Source organism: Pygocentrus nattereri, chromosome 10 (genome assembly GCF_015220715.1).
Source record: "Pygocentrus nattereri isolate fPygNat1 chromosome 10, fPygNat1.pri, whole genome shotgun sequence".
Taxonomy (NCBI): domain Eukaryota; kingdom Metazoa; phylum Chordata; class Actinopteri; order Characiformes; family Serrasalmidae; genus Pygocentrus; species Pygocentrus nattereri.
In genome coordinates this window covers 7,254,284-7,263,849 of record NC_051220.1, presented here as the reverse complement: position 1 = coordinate 7,263,849, position 9,566 = coordinate 7,254,284, and positions in this window count along the sequence as shown.

Sequence of the window (9,566 nt, the reverse complement as noted above, 5' to 3'; positions counted from 1 at the left end):
GTTGAATAGGAACGTCAGCTAACGACAGACTGATTGCATGGACTACAGCAGGGATGTCCAGTGTCCAAAGGGCTGTTTGTGGTTGCAGGTTTTCAATTCACCAAAGCACTCGAACAGCTGTTTGAGGACTGAGACTCACTGATTGAACAAGTAGAATCAGGTGTACTTCAGCTTCTTTGGGAGAAAAATCAGCAGCCATTTTGTGGATAGGATTGGACACCCCTGGACTTGAGATGTACACTTGTTTGTGGACAATCCAGCACCAAAAATTTAACACGCTGTCTCCCAGATGTTGCATTCTGGTCACGAGAAGCTTCTGCTTTGAGATAGTCAGCGAGATGGAATGAAAGCGAGTGCAGCTCCATTGTGCGGTGCCAGCGGTGCATGAAGAAAGCTGATTGGAGCAATTACTGAATTACCTTCAAACCTTCAGACACTAACAGCTGCAGACTGCATTAGTGAGGATATCAACACTGACAGATAAAGGCAAAGGAGGCACGAGTGAGACGCATTCTACACTAGCCAAGCTCGTTTCTTTTCCTAACTAATGTTAAAAGCTCTCATTGAAACCTATTTGGCCCAAATGTGGTTTAAGCACTGAAAGGTTTGGATGCTGATGAGTGCTGACACCACAACAAAGGAATGTTTACCGTTTTTTCTGACAGTATAATAACAATTTTTTGCATTAAAACTACCCACTGGGTGCGATTTCTTTTGAATACCATACACTAAAGGAACTGTTTCATAGCGGAAAACTTGTTTACGTTGTTAATTCTTAACAATAACTTAAATAATTATCCAAAACATTGTGTATTTTAATATATTTTATGTTGGTCGTTGTTTTATAAATGCTATAAGCCACTCAAAGCACTGGGTTACTGCGATTTAATGATGGGGAAGAGAGTTTTAGATAAACAACGTGGCCTCTCATGGCTTATTGCTTTAATATAAATCTTCCGTACTTTAAGATGCAAAGTCATTCAGAGTGGTTTGGTGTGAAATGCGTTCACAGTGGTGGTGATAGGAACCGGACGTCCACCTCTAAAAGCTCCCTCACAGGAAGTTACTACATGAAATGGTTATGACCTGGTGCCTTTGTTTGACAATTGTTTGAGTTAAAGTTTTGGCCTAAAATGCATTTATAAAGGATATTCATGGTGGGGAAACACTTACAGCAAAATAGTGCCCAAAGAAAACTTTTTTCCAGGCCTTACCACTATTTAGCCATTATCAGCATCATATATAAATCCCCAGAAGACATGTATTGGTTCACATATGACCATTCTGGACAAATAAAATGGTTATATTTCACTGTTGTCAGAAGAAAACTTTGTATCTCCAAAATGGCAACTTTACAGGAGAAGGAAAGAACATACTTCATTTTTAATGTAAGTCAATGGAACCAGACGTGTTTCCAAGTAATTTTGGGATATTTCTTTTGGACCATTCTTCATGAAATTTACACACAATGTATAGAACAACAGGCACTTTCAAATTATGTCAAAAACTGAAAAATGACAAAAATGGAGATACGAGGTTTTCTTCCAACAGCAGCAATATATGTGTTGTGGACATGGTGACCCCTGGTTCCTATCACTGCCGCTGTAAAGAGGGTTGGTAACTTTCCCTACAATGAACTTTTTCTCATCAAACCACTCTGAATGACTCTGTATACATCTCAACCACTGAATTGTATGTGGACATTTTGAAAAATCATCTGCAGTACAGTAGCTGTGGCTATTTTAGTGAGTTTTAGTGGTTTTTTATAACTGTGATAAATGAGGTCACTTCAGGCCATCGCTATTCCCAACAAGAGGACAGAATGTGTTGGTTTTCTCTTCATAAACTTGCTCAGGTGTATGTTAAGCTCTTACAAACTAACAAATAAGTCCTGCTCATTTACAGCAGCATATTGAAAGGCTAGGTGTCCTCAAGCTCTGGACAAGCAATTTATACCCAATAACGGGTTTGATGTGAACACAAACACACAGGGATGGTTAAATATATATGTACAAGCAGAGACTGTCACCTAGCACACACACAGAGCTTTGTGCAGTTTGGCATAACCGAAAGGCAATATCTCCTCATATCTGTCCGTCCAATCGGGATTTTATACAGGGGCGAGAAATAAACAGCTGTGTATAGAAGAGCAAACACACAGACGTTTATGGATGACAGTGTGATGGATTTAAACCTGTAATAATGTTTTATGTTCTCATAAAATTACAGCTGGGGAGATCCACGGGTGTAACATTAACCACGAAACAATCAGCATCTGTCAAAATTGTTGCACTTTTTCGAACTAAGTTACGCATGGATGACGATGAAGGACTGCTTAGTTACGCTCTGTTTGTTGGGTGTGTTAAAGCTGCGTGAACAGAAGACGATATAACTGTGATTTAATAACTGCCTCAAAAAAAACGAGGTAGCCTTACCTAAACAGGCCGCACCAGCTTTTACCTTCATTGATAATGTGAGCATTTTTGAGTACTTCTTCAGTAAAACCACAGTGATAACCTGTTATTAGTAAAGACTCGCATACAATCATTGTGTTCTTCCTTGTGCTTCCACTCACTGGCCACTTTATTAGAAACACCTGCCTTGTGGCTCCACTCACTGGCCACTTTATTAGAAACAGCTACTTTGGCTTCCACTCACTAACCACTTTATTAGGAACACCTACCTTATGCTTTCACTAACAGGCCACTTTATTAGAAACACCTGCCTTGTGGCTCCACTCACTGGCCACTTTATTAGAAACACCTGCCTTCTGGCTCCACTCACTGGTCACTTTATTAGAAACACCTACCTTGTGTCTCCACTCACTGGCCACTTTATTAGAAACACACACCTTGTGGCTCCACTCGCTGGCCACTTTATTAGAAACACCTGCCTTGTGGCATGTTAAACCTTGTGATTTGGCCAGTCACGGTTACCAAAAATCTCAGGTGCACATACTGCAGAATGGTTGGGGAGGGCTGTGGTTAGTCGGGGCCATCATTAACTGCAGCTCCAACCCTGCTCACATCGCCGGTGTGTGTGTGGACATTGGTGACCTTTCCAGGCCACAGAGTATGAATGGGGTTACGAGGGTGGTCTCTCTCAGGTCCATCTGCAGCACACCGGCTATTCTCCAAGGAAAAGGAGCCAGCGCTGTTGGGCCTGTGGTGTGCTGGTCCAAAAATACACTCCTAATAGAGATAAAGGGAGCGTGCTGCTGGTGTTTATTTTGAGACAGTGACAGACAGCAGCTGACGGTGGAGGACAGCAGCTTTAACACAAGGGAAGTGTGTGTGTGTGTGTGTGTGTGTGTGTGTGTGTGTGTGTGTGTGTAACGTATTTAGAAATGAAGATGTCATCAATATCCTTGGGTGAAGGTGCGAGTACACAGGCAGATAGAATCGGACACAGTCATATACCTCCTACCTATAAATAACACCTTGTTGGCCGGCCAGCCTGTAGCACACGTTTGCTGTTAGCTTTACCTTTACTGCTCAAAGGTCATTTGTCCTCTCTTCCTCTCTCTCTTTCTCCCTCTCTTATACTTCTGCCCTTTCTCAGATGCCTTACAGAGCACCAAGGTCATCACCAAATGTTTTTGTAACTCTAGACCTAATCAGTGTGAATGCTTGGTCTCCATAATGCATAAAACTAAGGCAATTATTTTTTAGATTTTGCTATATCAAGAGGTTAACAGAGTGATTGAAAGTGGTGTTGTGTACGATGGCTCCGTGTAGAATGGGATTTCCTTACAGCGGTGGTGATGGGAACCAGGCGTCATGATGTCTACCATATAAATACATGCACTTTATTCAGTTTTATCCAAATCAACCACATTTTTTTACGTGATGTTGATGGTAAAATTGTAGTAATTTTGGAAAAAAGGGGCTTTTATTGGAGATTATTTTGATTTCCTGCATGTACATCTCTAAAGAGCGAAAGTTTTTTTAAGTTAAGACCATTTTTGTAACAGCTTTAAAAGGCATTAAACTCCTCAGACGTCTGGTTTCAATCACCATCACTGTGAACAATTCGGACCATTGTTCTTGGTAAGTTTCACATAGCATTTCACACCATACCACTCTGAATGAAGTTGTTTAGTCCCTAGTTGTTTAATTATGGTAAAAATCAGTATAATTCTCTTTACAAATAATGTCAAGCAAAAGCTCTTGGAAAGTAACACAACAATAACTGTAGCTAAGCAGAGTTACATGTTAAATAAATAGATGTTAGATAGACAGACAGAGTGGTGCTGTGTGATGGTGTAAATGTGTGTTTTGGGTGCTGTACATTAGTGGACAGTCAATAATGGTGAAAAGAGGGAGCAGAGAGAGGTGAGGGGTGGGTTTGTACCTCTCAGCTTATTAGAATGCGTTTTTAGCATCATTTACGCACGCTGTCTCTTTATCTTGCTCCCTCTCTCTCTCTCTTTCTCCCTCTCTCACATGCTCTCTCTCCCTCTCTCGCTCGCTCCCTCTCTCATGTGTAGAGACTATATGGAGGTCAGCCTTACTGTGAATGATAATTTAATATTTGTGATTTTGAGTACACACACACACACACACATTTGTTTTTATACCCTATCAGAACATTGAGTTATTAGTACCACAACAGGGAAATTTCACCTCCACAATCTAAGCCATCTGTGCAGTGAAACACCACATACACACTACTGAACACACACACTATGGAGCAGTGGGCACACCTGCCCAGAGTGGTGGGCAGCCCTATACACGGCACCCAGGGAGCTGGGAGGGTTAGGTGTCTTGTTCAGTGGCACCTCCATCACATACTGTCGGCTCAGGGGATCGAAGGCTGGTTCCCTAACCTGTGTGTGTGTAACTACCTATATGTAATAATTATGTGTCCCATATTTACTGCATGTATTACAAATACAAGCACACAGATGTCTGGAGTGGTGAACTCCGCCGTTTACTGAGTGCTCATCTGAGCATACTGTGTTTAATTAGAGTCTAGTTCCTGCCACTGGACGTGATGATTAGAGGGTAAAGTGCTCGTTTTCAGAGCGCGGCTGTAGTTTTCAGCAGTAATGAGCTTTATACACTGTTTAAGGCCTGTTTAACTTTATGAGACCTCTCTCTCTCTCTCTCATCTCTCTCTCATCTCTCTCACCATTTCTCACCCCCCTCTCTCTCTCATCTCTCTCTCTCTGTCTCTCACACACACACACACACTCTCACTCATCCTCTCTCTCTCTCTCTCTCTCTCTCTCTCATCTCTCACCATTTCTCACCCTCTCTCTTACCCTCTCTCTCTGTCACTGCCTCTTTCACCCTCTCTTCCACCCTCTCTCTCTCTCTCATTGTCTCTTTCTCACCCTCTCTCTTTCTCACCCTCTCCCTCTGTCACCATCGCTCACCCTCTCTTTCTCACCCTCTGTCTCGCTCTCTCTCACCCTCTCTCACTGTCTCTTTCTCACCCTCTCTCTCACTCTCCCTCTCAAAGAACAAAGAACAAAAAAGAAGGCAAGGTGAAAGAAAAAAGAAGAAAGTGATGAGATAAAAAATAAAAAGAAGAAAGAAAGTGAGAGAACAAAGGAATAAAGGTAAAGACAGCATAGATAAAAGGAACAAAGAACAGAAAGAGAAAAGTATAGAAGGTGAAAGAAAGAAAAAAGAAAGAAAGAGAGAAAATGAAAGGAATACATGGAGAAATAGAGAGGCAGACTGGCGCTCTGTTGCCCCGCCCCCTCCGTCTGCCAATCACTTTAATAAGATTCACCCTCATTAATCAAATCCAATTAAAGCATCACAATTAAAGTGATCATCCTGCTGCCTGAAATACAATCACAGCACCGTCACTCTAATCACACTGGACTGTCCAGCTCATATCACACTTAAATCCCTCCAAACTCTCTATTAAACATACACACACACACACACATACACACACACTCTCTGTCTCTCTCACACACCCACACACACACACACTCTCTCTGTCTCTCTCTCTCACACACACACACACACACACAAACAAGCTGGAAGAATGCTTGGTTTCTACTAAAGCTGTGTGAGTGCAGAATCGGACCACTCAGTAAAAGCTGGGGTTATCAGAGACTCTGTGTGTCACACTGTGTAATTATCCTGTGTTAAGTAAAATAACACGCTGGTTTCTCCTTATCAGGCACAAAGACGAGTTAAAGCCCCAGAGAACCAACATTCTTTCTAGGTTATTCTTACTCTTGTGGGCACACAACATACACATGCAAAGTGTGTCCACTGAATAATGTTCCAGTGTCCAATAAATGACCAATGTATTTGCCCTTATGATTTATAATGTGCTTTGCCCCAGCCCTGCCCATACAGCTTTAACAAATATAAACAAAAGTGTTGTGTTCCCCTCACAACCTCTCTCTGTTCCAGTCAGAGAAGCTTACCAAAAGCTAACAACCAAGTGAAAGCTGACAAACAAGCTAAAACTCAGAAAAAGCTATAAGAAAAAACTAAAAAACCAAGGTAACAACAAAGCAAAAGCTAACAACCAAGCAACAGCTAACAACAATGAGGTGAAAGCTAATAACCAGGTGGAAATTAATAACCAAGTGATAGCTAACAACCAAGAAACAGCTAACAAATACAAGCAAAAGCTAACAATCAAGCAAGAGCTAATAACCAAGCAAAAGCTAACAACTAAGTGACAGCAAACAACCAAGCCATAGCTAATAACCAAGCAACAGCTAACAATCAAGTGACTGCTAACAACATAGCGAAAGCTAACAACCAGGCAATAGCTAACAAAGAAGTGAAAGCTAACAACCAAACAAAAGCTAACCGCCAAGTGATAGCTAACAATCAAACAAAAGCTAACAACCAGGCGAAAGCTAGCAGGCAATTGGCAGCTAACAACAAAATGAAAGCTAACAACCAGGCAAAAGCTAACAGTCAAGTGGCCACTAATAACCAAGCGAAAGCTAACAACCAGGCAAAAGCTAACAACCAGGCGAAAGATAACAGCCAAATGGCAGCGAACAACCGAGCGAAAGCTAACAGCCAGGTGAAAGCTAACAGTCAAGTGGCAGCTAACAACCAAGCGAAAGCTAACAACCAGGCAAAAGCTAACAATCAGGTGAAAGCTAACAGTCAAGTGGCAGCTAACAACCAAGTGAAAGCTAACAACCAAGTGAAAGCTAACAACCAGGCGAAAGCTAACAATCAGGTGAAAGCTAACAGTCAAGTGGCAGCTAACAACCAAGTGAAAGCTAACAACCAGGCGAAAGCTAACAGTCAAGTGGCAGCTAACAACCAGGCAAAAGCTAACAATCAGGTGAAAGCTAACAGTCAAGTGGCAGCTAACAACCAAGTGAAAGCTAACAACCGAGCGAAAGCTAACAGTCAAGCGAAAGCTAACAACCAGGCAAAAGCTAACAACCAGGCGAAAGCTAACCTCGCATGCACGGCAGGGTTAATCATCTTATCCATCCGCCTGTCTGTCCGCCTGTCTGTCTGCCTGTCGTCCGTCTGCGTGTTGATCAGTTTCACTCGTTTGGTTTAGTTCTGCTGTAGCGGTAACAGACTGTGAGTGTTGAACAAAGGGATGTCACTCAAATGAGCTCATTAGAATATTAGGCCACGCCCAGACGTTTCTCAGATAGGTATTACACAGCAAGTTCTGAGTTGTTTTATAATCCTGTCTTGTTTTCTTTCATTCAATCTGTGCATAACAACCTATTTTAATATTACAAAATTACAAATATTACAAACACTTCACTCCGGCGCTTTAAAACCAGGTTGCGTGTTGTTTTACTAACACATCTGTTTTGAAAGTGTCTTGGCTGGTCGACTACATTTACAGATGGAAATGGGTTTGTTTTGTCTATCGCTTTGTTTGAACACTGCTTTCAGAGCTAAGAGTGGTTAAAGCACCAGTTAGGATTTGCTTCAGCGTGCAGGTCGGAATTTAGTACGGAAGCTCTGACAGCGAATGAGCCGAATGGGCCTGTTTGCGTGCTTTGGTCTCTGATAGCACATTGACAGCTAATCAGGGAGCAGCTCATATTTTGCAGACTGATTAGTTTTAAAGGCCTGCGATTCACGCATTAGGTTTTCCTATTAAACAGTGGAATCAACAAATGTAGAATTACCCAAATGTGGGGTTTTGGCAGCGTTTTCTGTTTTGGAAATGAGATTTAATTCAACTTCAATGTAATTCTGTGTCCTGGAAGCCTCGTTTAGAGTGATTGCAGAATAATAAGAGTGAAGGTAATTGCCAGCAGGCCTTGGTGGCAGGGAGTATGATGTCATTGCAAGCAATAAAATTACTGAAATAATTTCCTTTAATCAAGACTGTAGTATGTGCATGTACATTATGCAAAATGGACAAAAAAACGTGTTGTTATTATACACTGATGAGATAAAACATTATGACCACTCACAGATATAACACTGACCTCATAACAATGGCACATATAAAGGTCCAGATCTTGACCTTGTTATGAGATCCGTCTTATATGGTCATAATATTTTGGCTCAACTGCATTATAGCCAATCAAACTATGGTGCTCTCTGCAAAGCCTCGCCTTATTTTTCTAAGCCATCCAATCACTGCACAGCAAGTGTTACCAGCCGTCATTGCCTTAAACTCAGTTCATTATCAACGCACCAGTACCTGAATTTGAAGCTCCAGCTGCGGTTAAAAGATGTAACCATGGCTGGTCAAATGTGAGATTGATTTCTACTGTGGTCATTCGTTTCTGTGAATTTGGTATTTACAACCCTCTTTTAGCACGATGGTTGGAAATGGGCTTTGGGGAATCGTCAATGCAAACTGAACATCGTTCATGCATCAAAGGTAGAAGACTAATGGACCACTGATTGATGTTTTTCATTTTCAAGTGGCAGTATGCTTTACCCATGATGACTGGGTTTAGGTGTTTGAGTTTGCTGTGTTGCTTTTCCTCATGTTTGCACATCTCACGTGTCTAATTTCATCTTGTTGTCTTTTTTTTTAGGCCCACATGTTTGGAAAACATCTATCACGTTGGTGGACCCACTGTTGAACAGGCCTACCCAAAGGTTTACTTATTCCTTCGCCAGCTGCAGCTTGTTGTAGACATTTTTGGCGATGTTGAAAGGCTGGACAGAGCAAAGCTGTAGCACATTTGAGCTTAAGTTGAAGTTCCTTTCAAGTTCAGTGCAGATTTCAAACCTTGAACGTCCATGGCTTTTAGGGGTTTGGTTCTAAGTTTAAGTTTGCTGAGCTTCCTATTTGCCAGTTTCTTATTTGAATTTTCCATTCCACCTTAAATGGCGCAACAGTCACAGGTACCAGAATGCAACTGCGGCACCATTTAAGGTGAAATAGGGCCCACAAGCAACTTAAATCACCCCTGGTTCTCGTCAGCGGTGGAGCATGGAGGTGGGACAAATGGGCAGGCCTGGAGACCTGAGCAGCTTTGACAGCGACCAAATCATTAAGTGGGTGTTTTTAATAAAGTGGCCACTGAGTGGACGTACAAGGTAGATGTTTCTAATAAAGTGGCCAGTGAGGGGAAGCACAAATAAGGGTCTGTGAATAGACCCACAGGGCCCACCAGCAGGTTAAAGTGC